This window comes from Nyctereutes procyonoides, unplaced genomic scaffold (assembly GCF_905146905.1).
Source record: "Nyctereutes procyonoides isolate TBG_1078 unplaced genomic scaffold, NYPRO_anot_genome, whole genome shotgun sequence".
NCBI classification, from domain to species: Eukaryota; Metazoa; Chordata; class Mammalia; order Carnivora; family Canidae; genus Nyctereutes; species Nyctereutes procyonoides.
In genome coordinates this window covers 61,923,524-61,940,838 of record NW_026575146.1, presented here as the reverse complement: position 1 = coordinate 61,940,838, position 17,315 = coordinate 61,923,524, and the positions used below count along the sequence as shown (strand labels likewise).

General features: G+C 45.8%; 1 pseudogene; it reads left to right on the top strand.

Annotated features, from left to right (window-relative positions):
• The first annotated feature begins 16,843 nt into the window (after positions 1-16,843).
• On the top strand, positions 16,844-17,190 carry LOC129500789 (40S ribosomal protein S26-like; annotated as a pseudogene).
• Positions 17,191-17,315: the final 125 nt, after the last annotated feature.

Sequence of the window (17,315 nt, the reverse complement as noted above, 5' to 3'; positions counted from 1 at the left end):
GTATTCGTGTCTGTTGCTATTGTAACAAATCACCGCAGACCCAGAAGCCTGAAACAGCAGAAAGTTATTCTCACACAGTTCTGGAGGCCGGGCGATCACCATCCATCTCTGGCCTGGAGTGAAGGTGTCCGCATGGCTGCACTTCCCTGGGAGCTTCTAGGAGAGAATCCTTTCCCTATTAACTTCTGGTGCTGCCCACACTCCTTTGCTGTGGCCACACCATCCTCACCTGTGCCTGCCCCCCCTCGCATCATGCGGCCTCTTTGAATTCTTCTCCTTGTGCCTTTCTCTCATAAGGATACATGGATGTGTTGGCCTCTAGACCCACTCAGAGAATCTGGGATAATCTCATCAGGTAAGACCCCAAATTTAATCACTGGTGCAAAGACCCTTTTTTCTTTATAAGGTCACATTTACAGGTTCCAAGGGTCAGGACCTGGTGTCTTTGGGGGCCACTCTTCAGCCCGCCACATAAGAGATTCAGAAATCAAATGAGGAAAGGTTTTGTCACCTATGGAGCTGTGGGGTTTGTCCTTGGAGCACAGTCTTGCATTCGCCTGACCAGAGGCTGAGCCCGAGAAAGAAACCAGAGTGTGTGGCTCAGATCTCTGGTCTGTGCCGTACTGGTTTGTTGGCCACTGCAGAGTCTGGGGGTGGCAAGAGTCCTCCGCCGTAACCTCCCTTCTTTTTATCTGTTTGCTGATGGGTTTGAAATACTCAGTGGAAATAACGATCTCCTCATAAAACACGACCGTAGCTTTTATAAAATGTGTAGAGTTCGTTTCTGAGATAGAAACTACTTCTCCCTTCTCGGTGGACAGAATAACTGTTTCTTAATTTATAAACCAGGCGCTGAGTCTGGGTTGAGTCACCGTCATTGTTCTTCCATTGGAACTGGCCATTTTGCTAACGAAAGTCCAGAAGATCTCCGGGTGCGTGGGCTGATCCCAAGCTGGCATTTAGATGCTTGATAAGCCGAGGAGGAGAAAGCGCGGAGACAGTGGGCTTGATTGCTCTCCCCGCCTGCACCTCTCCCCCACAATCCACTATGAATCACGCTGGATTAACAACACATCCCAGACAAAGACACTGAATTATATTAGCATTCGCCTGCAAAGAAATTACGTCCAAGGCCCTCCGTGAAGTTACTTTGGAGAAGTCTCGTCTTGCGAGCCAATCTGCGTGTAACAAAATGAGGGCAAGGGTCAGAGAGAAACAAAGAATGTTTTTGTGACACGCTGCAGTCAGCACAGAGTTTATGTGGCAGATGTTCATCCTGCCACGCAATGCAGATGACTTCATACGTGGGGAGGGGGGACTCTGCTCACCACCGGCGTCCCTCCCTCGCGACGACATCATCACCACCTCTGGAGGGCAGTTTTTATGAGCGACGTGGAACACTGTGAACACAGTCGTGACCGGGTGTGTTTTTAACCAGTTTGGTTGCTCTAAGGCAATCCCAAATGGATTTTGTTTTCGTTTTCTGAATCCACATTCTAATGCGGGAGGAAAAGGAATGATGTCTGTGTCTACATTTTTAATTCATGCTTTAGGTACCTTTCCCTGTATGCTTTGTCTCCTGTAATTTGCACCGTTAATTTCATATGCATTAAAATAGAACAAACCTACAGCCGTGTGAAAGTGCTAAAGTAAATTGGATTTAAAAATAAAATAAAATGTAAATCGCTTATAAAAACTTGTTTTAGGGTTCTGGTCCCAGTTCACTTTCCTCCCCCGTGGCCAACTTAAAACCGGCAAAAAGAATGAGCATTAGAGAAGAAAATAACGGTTTTCGTTGAAAATGCAAAAGTAACTGCCAAGTATAACCAACTCGGGGTCAGGCTGTGACATGACACCAGAAAGCATATGCAACCCCCGCCCCACAGGTCTTTTCTAGCCTACGGTTTTCCATAAAAGGGTAACAACCCTCCCCGTCCAACCGTAGGTCCTGGCCTGAAGCATCCATACCTGGCACCACAGGTGAGACAGGTCGGAAGAAAACCATCCAGATGCCCAGTCTTTCCTCAAAGCGCAGGGGTCGGAGAAGGAATCTTCATGGCAGTCGGCTCAGTATCAGCTGCTCTGGTACCCTAAGTGCCCTGGCACCTCAGGGCTTTGCTGCAAACCACACAGGCCTGCTTACCACGAGATGGACCACGGAGATCGGTAAGCAGATCCCATCCTTGCTCGGGGGACGTGGAGTGTTGAGAAAATCCTTCCAACGACTCCCGAGTTAGGCTACTGCTCTCATTCTCCATCTATCTTTCCCCCAACACCGTTCTTAGCAAATAGCTCATCCAGAGGGAACTGTTCTCCTGAGCTGAGAAGTTCTCCAGGAAGAGTGTGGCAACAAGCAGGAGGGCAGGTGAAGAATATCTATCAGAAGTAAAAGAAAATTGTGGATGCACTTTTCTCTTGTCACAAGCTCAAGAAAATGAAAAAGAAGGTTAGTCTCCCTGAAATAAGGACTCCAGGGAGAGATAGAAGAGGTCACAGGAGAGATAGTGACACAATGGAAGGGAGGGACAGTGAGCTGTGGGAAAGAAATGTCAAGACAGGACAGCAAAAAAGGCCCTTCCAGAGGCAAGCACGGCTGCTGGCTCCCCAGGAACAGATGCCCAGGGGGAGATAGGCCAGCCAGATGAGTGTTAGCCACACCGTGGGATCCACACCTTGGAAGGAAGGCAGGGTTGGGAAGCGGAGTTGGCAGGGGTGAGGCTGAGCTGCGATGCACACTGTCCATTTGGATCCTTCAAGAAACAACATCCAAGAAGGGATTGGACGTGCAAATTTATTGGGTAAAAAATAGTTCTTATGGGGCAGCCTGGGTGGCTCAGCGGTTTAGCGCTGCCTTCAGCCCAGGGTGAGATCCTGGAGACCTGGGATCGAGTCCCACGTCGGGCTCCCTGAATGGAGCCTGCTTCTCCCTCCGCCTGTGTCTCTGCCTCTCTCTCTCTCTCTGTGTCTCTCATGAATAAATAAATAAAATCTTAAAAAAAATAGCTGGAATGTTCCAGATAGCTCAAAGAGCTCCCTTTATTCAGCTTTACATCCTGGCTGCCTGGAAAGCCCCCCCCCCCCCATCCCTCGTGGACGCCTCAGCCCTTGCTGGTACAGCTGCTCAGGCCTTGGAGCTCCATGGATACCGTGGCCTTCCTCCTGCTCCAGTCCAGCAATGCCAGGCTGAGTGGCACTGAGACCTAGCTCGAGTCACTGACCTGGAAGCCTGTGGGGGACGTGGGGGCAGGTCCTAGGGCAGGCATGCAGGTTTCGGGGTGAAGGGGACCCTGAACCATTTTCAAGTAGAGGCAAATGCTAGCCCTCGACAGGCAGAGAAGAGCCACCTGTGCGGGCTCAGAGCTTCGGAGCATCTGGAGTCACTGTGTGGGAAGCGTGCCTTACACGTCCCCATCTACACACCAGGGCCCTCCTGGGGCCCGTGCTTCTCTCACGGGGAAGCCGGGCCCCTGACCCTGCAGCCAGTGAGAACCTCTTCTCACATGGCCAAGGAAGTCTCTGATTTTCTGCTTAGCCTTTAGTCGTGAGCTGATTTATCTCAGCTTTTCATTTTCTTTCCCAAAGCCCGATCAACCCAATTCATTTTCCGTGTAGTTACTATTTCCCTCACCTTTGTGAAACCTGAGGGCACCGCCTGCCCCCCACCCACCCGCGATGGCACCTGGCACCTGTAACCACAGCACCACTCTCTCGTACAGGGTGACCTGTACCCACCTGCCACTGGTGGGTGACGGGGTCTTCTCCGTTGCCAGACAGGCAGGGCCTGAGCCAGCAGAAAATTCTCTCCTTCTGATACCAGTTGTCACAAGCTGGGGTCCCTGTTGAGCAGGCTCTGAGAAGAGAGACTAGCAAGGAGGTTTTCTTGGGGGGAGCTCTTGAGCTCAGTCCCTGTGGGAGGGAGTTCAGGCAGCAGGACTGGGGAGGGGGCACTGAGCTGGTGTGCAGTTCCAGCAAAGGTGTGAGCTGCTCTTACAGTGACCTGTGGGACAGGACAGCCCTTCAGAGCTGCCTGAGCAGGAGTGAGCCGGCTGGGTCTTCATTCCCCTGCATTTAGGGGCCAGCGAGTGTGGCCTGCTCTCTGAAAGAGGCCTCACTTTGGGCTCAGAGGGGTCTTCAACTAAGTTAGCCCCCAGAGTGCTGGCAGCTGAGAGCTGTCTTCCCATAGCGCTCCCCCCAGTGGAGGGGTCGGGGGATCCGGTTATTCCTACAGCTGACTTGTCAGCAGCAAATGAGGCAGACTCCACTGGAAAGGCTGCTTTACTGGAATGGGAAAGCACAAGTGCCAACAGGTAATTCTACACCCACTGGAAAGGTCCTTCCGGAAGGAACGTGAATAAAGACATTGCCCAACAAGAGACCTGGCTGCCAAGAGGTCTGCCCTCGAAATGGTGCTTTTTGGGTGAAGGAAAACAAACCAGATGGATGGTCAAAAATGCAGGAAAAAATGAAGGATAATGCCAAGTGTCAAAAATACATTGTTAAACCTAAAATAGCATTGACTTCGTAAAGCACTTGATGAAAAACTTAGGAGTGAAGCAGAAACAGTGGGTAGGACGGGTGGGGTCCGTGTTCCCAGGCTCAAGGGCTGGTGGGAGAAGTGGCAAAGGTATCAATTTATTTTGGACTCAGGTAAGTCAGCAATGTGGCACGTCATTTTGTAAAGTAACCACGAGGCCATTAAAAGAATAGAAAATGAGTGTATGACTTTGCAACTAATAGAGGGGAAAAAAGAATTAAAAAGTTCTCAGTTGGAACGCCTGAGTGGCTCAGCGGTTCAGCGTCTCCCTTTGGCTCAGGTCGTGACCCCAGGGTCCTGGGATAGAGTCCCATATCGGGCTCCCTGCACTCCCTGCAGGGAGCCTGCTTCTCCCTCTGCCTGTCTCCGCCTCTCTCTGTGTCTTTCATGAATAAATAAATAAAATCTTAAAAATAAAATTCTAGGTCAACACAGATAAGGTAAGAAAAGAATGAAAAATAATGTAGAATGAGTGGAACAATAGAAAAATATATTGCAAACATAAGGACGCAAAGGGGTTGGAATAAAGAATGAAAACAAGATACAAGCTAGCACTCCGCACCGTCAGGTTGGCATGGCTCTCCCAACACCAGGCAAGGTGCGCTTTGAGGGGGAAAAAAGCAATGAAACTCACTATGGAATAACAACATGGAATTTTCCTGTATTAACCCAAGAATCAATTCTGAATTAACCTCAGAATATGTAAAGTGAAAACTAACAGAACTACAACAATTCATGACCTCGGTGGGAGACTTCATTACATACCTCTCAGCAATTAACCAAATAATAACAATCAAAAAATCCAGAAGTTCCAGAAAGATTCAATCATGATCCTGTCCGAATAGGCCTAAACGCCGCATTTCCTTGAGTCTAAGAATTCACTGGCTGTCACATGCACGGTTATTTGATGAGCCACGGAGAAAAAAAAAAAAGAAAATCTTGTCGACTGCGACAATGACTTCTCATTACTCAGAATTACTCTCCCACAACCTACTGGCAAAGCTCTTTCATTTTTAATTATGCCGTGGGTTCACACACATAAAAATTGGAAGATATAAGAGAAATGAACTACGGAAGGTGTTTCTGAAACATCTGTGAGAATTCTTTTCTCTGAGAGCTATTTAAGAGTCGGAGTCATCAATATGCATGATTTCTTCACCCGTTAGGGTCCTCGGTGACATCGGGAGGGCTGGGGTTACAGCACCCCCGAGACAAAGCCCCATTACCATCCACCCCGTGATGCTGTCACCTCTGACTCTGCTGTTTGATCCTACCTGAAGGTGACGACGGGGACTTCCCAGGCACAATGGGGACGCATGTTGCATCCTTAAATGGCCCTTACGTGATCTTTCTGCTAGAAGTTATGCACGCGTTCATGTATGCTGGGGCAATGACAGCACTATCACAGAATGTCACATCCTCTCTGGTCATAAAATGCACTCTTAATTTTCAAGATAGTAAACTGTGCATAGCCCACATCCTAAAATCTTTGGGATACAGTGAAACACTGTACCAAACAGTGCCCGAATATGCAATATTTTCAAGCACGTGCAGAATATTTCTAGAAACTTTCCACATGATGACCTTAAAAATAAGCTTCAATACATTTTAAAAAATTGTATAATTACAGAGTGGGTTCTCTGGTCACAGTCCTATTCTCTGGTCATGGTCCTATTATGCTAGAAATCTACATACAACAAAGGAAAAGCTAAAAACTTCCTATATATTTGAAATAAGAATTATCTTTCTAAATACCCAACAGGTCCAATAAAAAATTACAATGGCAGTTAAAAATCTTTTTAAATTAACTTAGAAAAAAATGTTAGTCTCAAATGAGTATATAGTTCATCCTCGAACAACATGGTTTGGACTGTGTGGGTCCACTGGACGCGAGATTTTTTTTTCAATTAATACAGTAAATGTATTTGTTCTTCTTTATTATTTCCTTAATAACATTTTCCCCTCTAGCTCACTTTGCTTGTAAGAATAAAGCATATAATACACATAACCTATAAAATATGTGCTAATTGCGGGTTTATGTGATCAGGAAGGCTTCTGGTCCACGGTAGGCTATTAGTGGTCAGGTTTGGGGGAATCAGAAGTTATATGCAGATATTCAACTGCACGGGGAGGGGAGGTGCTCCTAATTTCTCCCCCCCCCCAATACTATATTATGAAAGAAAAGAAAAGGAAATTAGGAAGATAACATAAAAATAAACCCAAAGAAAGACGAAGAAAGGGAATAAAGGCAAGGACACATACTAATGAAACAGAAGAAAAATACCCTGAAGAGATGAGTGATTTGACTCTGGTCCTTTGAGATGGGTAAAGTGTGAACCAGAGGGATCCATGAGAAAGTCCTCCTGGAGAATTTGTTGCTGAGATTTGTCTCCAGGGCGAGAGGCCAATCCACATGGTCCCTTTGATGGAACTTTCTTAACTCTGCAGATTTTCTGGCCCTTGCTCCTGCCTCCCCTTGGGCTCTGCCAGTGGGATCCTGTTGGCTGGGGCCCTGTGCAGGCTTCGGGTTACTGTTTTCTAAGAGTGGCCCTGGGCCAGTAGCTTTGGCACACCAGGTGGAGGAGGGGCTGTCAGAAATGCAGAGTCTCAGGTCCCGCCTCAGACCTCCTGATTCAAAATCCACCTCGGAGCAAGAGCCTCAGAACATCCCACTAAAGTCTGAGGGATGGTAGCCTGGAGAGATCACCAGAGAGGATGCTCAGTCTCACTCTCCAGCCCACGAAGACCTGGTGCTCGTGCTACTCCCTGGCCCCCCACCTACTGTTCCCCATCTCCTTACAGCACTGGAAGATGGAGGTGTTTCCACATTTCCTCATTCTCTTCTCATGGATGAGCTGGCCAAGTCCCCCTGTTGTCCACCCTGCTCAGTGTCCTCCCTTGGTAGTGCTTGGCCCTCTGGCATAGACACCCTCAATCTGCAGGGAGGGTGAGTTACCTTAACACTGACCGCATCATCCCTGGAGGCAAGGGGGGGGAGGCACATCCAGCTCTGAGGTGAAGAAGCAGAAACATTGAAAAGGAAGTTGAAAGGGGAAGAGAGAAACCAGGTCACACAGCTCCCAGGCCAGGCTGCCAATCGCCCTTCGCAAGAAGGCTGTGCCAGCGCTCAGCTTGCTGGCTTCTCATCCCATCATCCTGGACAAACTCAGTGGAAAAACCATCTGAATGTTCCCCTCAGTGTGGGATAAAGGATGGCTCCCTTTAAAAACCCGTCAATTCCTCCGTCCTTTGCAAGTTCATCCCGGGGAGCCCGACCCCCTCGGAGGGTGGATTTGTGTGGTTGTGGGAGAGCCACCTCCTCCTCCCACCTTGGGCTCAACGGTTATTGTCAGAGCCCAAAGGCAAGAGTGCATCTTCTTCCTGGAGTCTTACGGATTCCTGCAGGTTCCATCAGGGCTCCATCCCCCATAGACATGCTATCCCCATGGCGTGTTCAGCGAGGAAGGCCAGAGCATCCATGCGGCCTGCCCAGGAGAGGTCACATTCAAGGTCACTCCTACCAGAATGCTCCCTTTCGGAGCTAAGCCTCCGTGGCAGTGCCAGGCAACACAGGAGCTGATGGCTTGCCCTCCGATGGACTATTCACTGTAAGATGGGCCATCACCCTGGAGGTTATAGCTTTTCTCCAAAACCATGGTTGTAAAAAGATTCATGTAAACTTTTATTTCCCGTCTTTGGAAATCTCATGCTAAACAAAGCAGGTAAGTTCTCCCAACTAAGTAATCGGGCGGATCGCTGGTGCTTGGAGAAGTTTAGCTGCGGAAGTGGAGGGAATAACGATGTAGTCTTCCCTCAGACTCCTCCCAGTTTCAAATCCAAACGTCTGTAAGTCCCTAAACAGAAACATCTACGCTCCTATGGGTCATCTCTGTCACCAGGGGTATGGTTGGCTCACAGAGTCCGTGGGAAAGATGGAGACCAAGGTGTGACCAGGTGACAACCGTGTGATCATGGGGCCTCGGGGGCTGGGGGGATCCCATCGCGCACCTGCCACACTGAGCATGTGGAAACGTCACTTCAAGTAGCCACTGTGTCCCAAGCAGCTCCCGTCCTGCTAGAACTGGGGGAGGCTCTCCTGAGAAGCTGACCTGCCCTTTTTACACTTGGCTTATGTTTATAAAGGAATGGGATTGCAAAATTTCCCTGAGATGGGGTCTTGTGACCTTTTAAAGTGCCACAATGGCAATTTGAGCACTTGTGTGAGTTATTTTCAATACTTCCTACAGCTTAATAGAAACCAAACATTTACAAATAATAAGGCCACGGAGGCTAACTGAAATGGCCTGTTTCTTTTCATGAGCCTGGGATCTAGCCAGCTTCATGCTATTTTTATCTTGGTTTACTGCTGTGAGTTATCATTTTCGCTGCTACCAATTTTTGTGTACTCAACTATGATTAATAAAAGGGAAGAATTTATTTGTTTTTCTCTAATGAAAGTGATCGAGTTGGTAGATGCAATCTTTTAACTCCTGAAGTCCATGGGTAGAAATATTACTTCAGGGCTCCTCGGTGGTCAGATGGAGCTGCTGGCCAAGCCACTGCCCTTCACTGGCCATTCAGCCATCACAGTGTCTGCACCCAGAGAAGAACCATGTCAGATCGGGGTGTGGACAAGGTGCCACGAGTCACACACCTGCTCCCACACAGTCGAAGCACATGTTCTGGTGAAACCTCAAGGCACAGACTACTATGCATGTTTTTCTTATGTTTGCACATAGATACGGGTGAGGAGTTTCTTTTTTCACTGTGGCCTTCATAACTCGGATTCCAGAACCTAAGAAAGATAAATGCAGAAAATTAACCATTAGATGATCCAACTTTATGGCCAGTGGTGCAAAGGTCCTAAGCATATATTGTTAAATCCAACACATTTATTGAAATATAACAAACCATAATCAAGCAACTTTATTCTAGGTAAGTTTTTTTTCATATTTTATTTCAGAGAGAGAGAGAGTGCGAGCTAGGGGAGGGGTAGAGGGAGAAGCAGACTCCCCGCTGAGCAGGGAGCCCAACGTAGGGCTCCATCCCAGGACCCTGGGATCATGATCTGAGCCGAAGGCAGACGCTTAACCAACTGAGCCACCCAGGCCCCCTGACCTTGGTAATTTCTACAAATATGATTTATTTTATAAATTTATCACAATTTTTTTAAAAAATATGATCATATCTATGGAAATCAAGAGACATTTTGCAAAATTCAACACCATGACTTTTTTTTTAAGGAACGTTTTAATACACTATGAATGGAAATGTCCTTAATAAAGAGTATTTATCAAAATCAAAGACAAACAGTGTACTTCATGATAAAACAAGTAACCGTACCTATGTATTTTACAGACTTTTCAGGGCCCTTGCAGCTTTAAGTTTTTTTGTTTTTTTTTTAATATCTTAACTTCAGTGTTTCTCAGATTTACTTGATAAGAACAATTCAAAAGGAACTACCATCCCGCCTCAAAATGCAAATCTGCACAGTGGGACCTGGGTGTGTGGTCGTCGAAAGAAGGCCCAGGTGAGTCTTACCATTTGGAGAAACACTATCACAGCCTCTGGTGCCATGTCAGCCCATTTATCTTCATAACATGCACTTTGTTCTCTTCTCTCACAGTGGAAAGTCTTATCATGACACTTCTCAACCTCTTCCCTGAGTTCAATCACACCGCTATGTCATCTTCAAAGGTTCCAGTTTCTAATCTCTAGTCATTCTTATCACATTGAACAGTCATGACTTTTGCAAACGTTAGCTGAGCATATTTTGGGGATTGGAAATCCCTCTTTAAGTTTGCAGGCCTGTGAACTTACACATGAAAGCAATGGTTTGCCTCAAGATTGCTGGGAAGCTCAGATGTCCAAGGGTCATAGGCTATGGGACTTTCAATCCTCCCTCCTACTCCCCTATCTCTTCAGTAAATCGCACATCCTGGGAACATTGCATCTGGTATAGTATAGGTTTGGTTTCCCTCCTTCTACAGCTGAAGTACAATAGATTCCCTGTTTGCTGAGAGTTTTTACCATGAAAGACCATCAAATTTTATCAAATGCTTTTCTGCAGCTACTGAGATGATTATTTTTTTTTTGCCTTTTTCCTGTTAATGTGGTAAATTATATTGATTGTTTTTTTTCAAGTTTTTATTTAAATTCTGGTTTGTTAACATCTGTGGTAAAATTGGTTTCAGAAGTAGAATTTAGTGATTCAACACTTACATAAAATACCCAGTGCTCATTACACCACATGCCCTCCTTAATGCCCATCACCCAGTTACCCCATCTCCCCACCCCCCTCACCTCTAGCAACCCTGTTTGTTTCCTAGAGTTAAGAGAGTATGGTCTGTTTCCCTCTCTCTCTTTTTTTCCTTCCCCTATGTCATCTGTTTTGTTTCTTAAATTCCACATATGAGTGAAATCATATAGTATTTGTCTTTCTCTGCCTGACTTATTTCACTTAGCATAATACCATCTAGTGCTGTCTGTGTTGTTGCAAATGGCAAGATTTTATTCCTGGCTGAGTAATATTCCATTGTGTGTATATACCACATCTTCTTTATCCACTCAGCAGTTAATGGACATTTGGGCTTTTCCCATAGTTTGACTATTACTGATAATGCTGCTATAAACATTGGGGTGCATATGCTCCTTCGAATTTGTATTTTTGTATCTTTTGGATAAGTACCTACTACTGCAATTGCTGGGTTGTAGGGTAGACTTCCTCAAGATAAAAACTTCTGCACAATGAGAGAAACAATCAACAAAACTAAAAGGCAATCTATGGAATGGGAGAATATAGTTGCAAATGACATATGTGGTAAAGGTTTAGCATCCAAAATCTATAAAGAACTTATCACACTCAACACCTCCCAAAAAATAATCCACTTGAGACATGTGCAGGAGAGGGGCGCCTGGGTGGTTCACCGGTTTAGAGTCTGCATTCAGCTCAGAGCATGATCCTGAGGTCCTGGGATCGAGTCTTGCTTCGAGCTCCCCACAAGGAGACTGCTTCTCCCTCTGCCTATGTCTCTGCCTCTCTGTCTGTGTCTTTCATGAATAAACAAATAAAACTTTAAAAAAAATATGCAGAAGACACGGAGAGAAATTTTTCCCAAAGAAGACATCCAGATGGCCAATAGGCACATGAAAAGATGCTCAACATCACTCATCATCAGGGAAATACAGATCAAAACTATGATGAGACCCCCACCTCCCACCTGTCAGAATGGCTAAAATCAACACAGGAGACAACAGGTGTTGGTGAGGACGTGGAGAAAGGGGAGCCCTTTTGCCCTGTTGGTGGGAATATATGGATTAATTTTTAAAATATTAAACCAACCTTAAGTTTCTGAGAGAACTCCAATTTAGTCAAGATGTGTCATCCTGTTTATAAATATCTGGGTTTGGTTTGCTAATATTCTTGCCAAGGATTTTTATGTCTGTGCTCATGAGGGATGTTGATGTCAATAATTTTCTTGCAATGTCTTTGTTTAGTTTTGTGTCAAGGGTATTTGACCTCATAAAATGAAGTCATCCCCCCCTTCTGGAAGTATTCCCTCTGCTGTGTTTTCTGGAGGAAATAATCTTTAGATTCTAGAAGGTGCCATTTCTCTTCAGGTTGGGTGAGAACTTCTTGAGTGCTTCTTAAAATGCAGTTCTGCCAAAGATGAATATGTCTCTCTAAAATGTCATTTTTATTTTTGAAGACGTATCAGTCAAGGTTTAGCTGGAGAAGCAGAGCCAGTTCTTTTGAAAGCTTCTCTCTTTACTGATGCTGGGACACAGGAGACTGGTGGCTACATCAGGAAAGGGAGAGCCAAGGGACCCACCCCCACTGAGGAAGATATGCCTAACCTAATGATGCTTTCTCCCTGCATCCCCACATCAATGAAAATTAATTCATTCCCATGTTTTTCCCCCATGATTTGCTTCCTTGTATTCATCGCTGATTAATTCATTGCACACTCCTGAGCGGGCCCCCCGGAGGTGCTCCCTAGCATGGACTTCCCAGTGAGAGTCTGTGTTTCAGACATTCCACTGTTCTAGCTCACTCTCCCTGTAAGCAAGGGAACCATCCTGGCTAGCCTAACATTTTAGCATATATACAATAATACTCTGTCCCTTAGGCAGGATTTCAAACCTCGAAGCAATATGAAATCTCTGCCAGGCTCTGTTTACCCTGTTTGGCCTACTGAATTAGTGGAGCAAGAAAGAGACAAAAATATGGAACCATAATGTAATGTTCACTGAGAATCCTGGGGGGAAAAAGGCCCCCAAAATTTGGAAAGGAAACCAGGGTACAAATTCCCTCCTGTGGTGCTCAGAGGCCTGAGATACTTACAGGGGAAATACACAGTCATCTTATTTCTTAGCCTGTCATTCAGCGAGGGGTGGGAGCATCCCCTTCTGGTACATAAGCCAGTAATATACCCAGATCTTTCCTTTCTGTACCCTTACCCAATAATTCTTATCAACCTTCTTTCATGAGCCTCAAACCCTTCCTTCAAAGAAAAGGAATATAGCTCTTTGACTTGGGAAGAGCCATAACTTTCTTTTTCCCATGGAAGACTACAGAGCAAGAATCAGCTGCCCACTTGAACTCCTTCTTTTATTCCTTTGTAGCCCTCAATTTGGTCTTTTTGGTTTTTCCCAACAATGCCTGCATCAGTGAGCTGTCCACAAGAAGTAAGCACCGAGGCCTCCTTCCTTCCAAGACGTGGTCTCATAGCCTTGTCACCTGTCTACCAAGGCTTTGTCTGGCCCTGGGCCCGAGTGGGCCTCCCTGGAGGTCCTCTCCATCGAATCTTGTGCTCATTCGCCAACCAACCCAACAGTTACAAAGCTGAGACTGGCACATATAGGGTGAAGCGTGTACAGCAATATCTCATATCCAGAATCAACAAGAAATGATTATCATATTATATAAATAAGTATATATTTATCATAAATATAAATGTATTAGATAAAATAAGTTTTATTTTAAAATGCAAGCATTTTGGATGAAAGAAATCTGCAATTATCATACACATTTACCTGCCTTTTCAGATAGCCCGTGGGCCTGAATTTAACCTTTTCTTGGTGATCCAAATGGTGTGGTCATCTGAAACCATCATATCTCCTGGTATTTACACCATTACATCTTTCCTTCCCTGGCAATTTAGTGCCCTTGTGACTCACCCTAACCAAGTGACTGTAGTGACACTCTGCTAGGCCTGATCCTTAGGAAGTCCTGGCAGCTTGCACTTAGGGCTCTGAGGGAAGTCTGCAGTCTCACACCCCAAGACCACTGCGCTGTGGAAAACCCACCCTCGCCACAAGTGAAGGCTGCCAGAGCAGGACTGAGATCCACAGCCAGCCCCAACAGGCCATCCTGGGAGCAGATCTTCCAGCCTCCATTCAGGCTGTCCTTCATGTAACGTAGAGGAGAGAAAAGCTGTTCCCAGCTAGCCCTGCCCAGATCGCAGAATCAAGAACAAATCAATGGCATTGATCTGGAAGTCCCTGGATACAGTGGTGGATAATGGAAACCCGGCTTATCGGGATGGTGGCTGTGGAGCTGGGATTGGGCTAACCTCAGAGGGAGCGCTGGGATGTTCAGACGACAGTGGGAGCAAGTTCTTGGGATTTACTCCCTGTGGTTTTTCTCTTCTGGCTTTATTAGGGGGTCAGCTGCCACTTCTTGCTGAGGCCTACCCGCTGTCCTGCCACAAGGGCCCTCAAATCTTCAGGAGAGCTAATAACTGGGCTTGACAGAGGGGGACAGGTGAGCACACGCAGCACAGTGGGGACAGTGATCGTGGGTGTTGACACATGTGGGGCAAAAGCATAAACAGCCTTAAAAAGACCCTTCAGACATTAAGTGCTCCTGGTAAACAGCAGAATGTCATGAACAAGCCATTAAACACCTGCACCCTGGCTACTTAATGTGATAAGCAAGACGAGAAAAGACCGGCTAATGAAATTTATTCCAGGTAACGTACAGTTAAGAATAATAAACAAAATGCTTAGGCATGAATTTTATGAAGTCCTCAGTAAATGATTAGGTATAATTTTGCATAGTTAGAAGCTCGAGGGCTTTCTTCACCTTCATGATCTCTTTCTGTCTTTGGGAGAGTTTTCATTAGAACATGCTTATTGGTTTATTAGTCTAAATAATTATGCTTTGGTGGGAGGTGCTGGCAACATGCTGATGGAAATGACATCCCCCGTGGGTCATCCTGCGGGCTTTACCTGGAATCCTCTGGATATTTCAGCCCTCAATTTTGATGGGAACATCACCTATGAAAATTGTTATTCTCTATGCCAAACATTCCATCATCATCAGGATTTAATAACTTAATGGTTTCATAAGGTGAATTTTGAGATCATTCCTTGATTTCTCCACCCATATGCAAGTGGCCCATTAAAATAAGTACAGTTAAAAAAAATAAGTACAGCTGACCCTTGAAGAACAAGGGTTTGAACTGCACAGGTTCACTTTTATGTGGGTTTTGGGTTTTTTTGGTTTTTTGTTTGTTTGTTTTACTGTAAAAAGATTTTTGTTTCCATTTGGGCCACAGCTTGGGAGAAGGCTCCAGCATGGTTAAAAAGCTGCCTAGTGGCTATGGATAAGAAGAGGTTCAGGCAAAAGCCTTGACACCAGAGGGACACCAGAAGGGTTCTTCAAAGGCCGCTGGGCTCTAGCAGCTCTAGTCATGCTCAAGGGTGGGCCTAAGAGATACTTGCCCAGCCCAGTCTGGGAACCGCCAGCCTGTGGAGCTGAGTCAGGTGGTCGCCCATGTTCTTCATGAACTCCACCTTCTTATCTAGGAAGTGGGTCTCTAGGAAGTCACAGACATGGGAGTCCTCATGGTAGGCCCCAGAGTATGCAGATACAACAGGGCTTGGTTTAGTCTTCTCCAGGACCTTAGTGGTTTCCATGACATCCAGGGTTTTACTCAATTTGTTTTGGAACCACTTCTGCACATTCTAGAAGAGGGCATCACCGCCATGTTGGTTTTGCATCATCAAGAAACGCTGACCTGAGCTTTTCCCTGGCCAACTGGAGAAAGAAATGGCCCATATACTCCAGAGCCACATCACTGAGGTCAAAATAGAACCCTAGAAGGAGATGCAGGAGGCCTACAGGTGCATGTTGACCAGGTGGTCCTGGAAGCAGAGGATGGCTGAGAAGATGATTCCAAAAGTTTCAATTGGAAAAGATGTTGGAGGGTGGTCAAAGGCTGGAGAAGGGGCATCGCTGGGTCGTTTCTATCCAAACACCGTTGAAGTAAGAGGCAGATCCGCAGGACCTCTGGGTGCGCTGCCTATATGCAGATTTTTTCCAGTACAGTACAACGAATGTATTCCTTATGATTTTATCATTAACGTTTTCTTTTCTCCAGCTATCTTAAGATTACAGTATATAATACCCATAACATACAAAGTATGTGTTAACCAACTGTTTGTGTTATCAGTAAGGTTTCCAGTCAGCAACAGATTATTAGTAATTAAGTTTTAGGGGAGTCAAAAGTTATATGTGGATTTTTGACTGCATGAAGGGTAGGCACCCTAATGGCCCATGTTATTTAAGGGTCAACTATGGATCAAGGTTTGGGTCACAGCCAGATTAGTGCTCCATGAGCTTTGGGCAATGTGGCCCCAGTGGCCATGGGCTGAATGAGTTCTTCTGAAAGATGTTAACATCTCTTCCACTGTAGGCTCCATGTTTGGCATCTACACGTGGAGAAGGCGGTTGCAGTTAGGAGTCTTTCAGTTTTTTTACCCAAGTGGATGTGAAAATGTAGACTCAATTTATTAAAAAAGAGAACGTAGTACATACTCTGTGCAAGGCCCTGCCTGAGAGCCTCAAGCTCCCTTAATAGCATCTCATTCTTACTAACATCCTCCTACCAGTGATATTTTGGTGTACCCTAAGTGATAAAGATCATGTAATTCACATCCAACCACATTCCACAGAATAAATATGCTGAGTGGAGCTGTGTAGTCACCAGCTGGATTTCCCCCTTTCTTTCTTTCTTTCTTTCTTTCTTTCTTTCTTTCTTTCTTTCTTTTTTTTGATTGTACTTAGTTATCTGAGAGAGGAAGAGAGAGAGAGAGAGAGAATGAGCAGGGGCAGAGGGAGAAGCAGACTCTCTGATGAGTAGGGAGCTCAAAACAGGGCTCAATCCCAGGAACCCAGGATCATGACCTGAGCTGAAGGCAGACACTTCACCAACCGAGGCAGACCTGTGCTTCCGGATGCCCCAGGGTTTCCCCCAATTTCTTTTAAACATCTCAGACTCTCCTTTCGATCCTGTGCCCAAGATGACCAAGAAAAGATGGAATAATGGTCGTGCCAAAAAAAGGCCTCGGCCAGGTGCAGCCCATCCGCTGCACCAGCTGCACCCATTGTGTGCCCAAGGACAAGGCCATTAAGAAGTTCGTTATTGGGAACATCGTGGAGGCCGCCACTATCAGACATTTCCCAAGCAAGTGTCTTCGATGCCTATGTGCTTCCCAAGCTGTATGTGAAGCTCCATTATTGCGTGAGTTGTGCCATTCACAGCAAGGTAGTCAGGAATTACTCTCGCGAAGCACGGAAGGACCGAACACCCCCACCCCAACTTAGACCCATGGGTGCTGCCCCATGACTTCCACCGAAGCCCATGTAAGGAGCTAAGTCCTTAACGACTGAAGAAAAAGTGTTCTCCAGAAAAAAAAATAAATAAATGGTGACTATACTTAAAAAGATAAAACAAAATAAAACACCTCAAACTTACAAAAAAATTGAAATAAT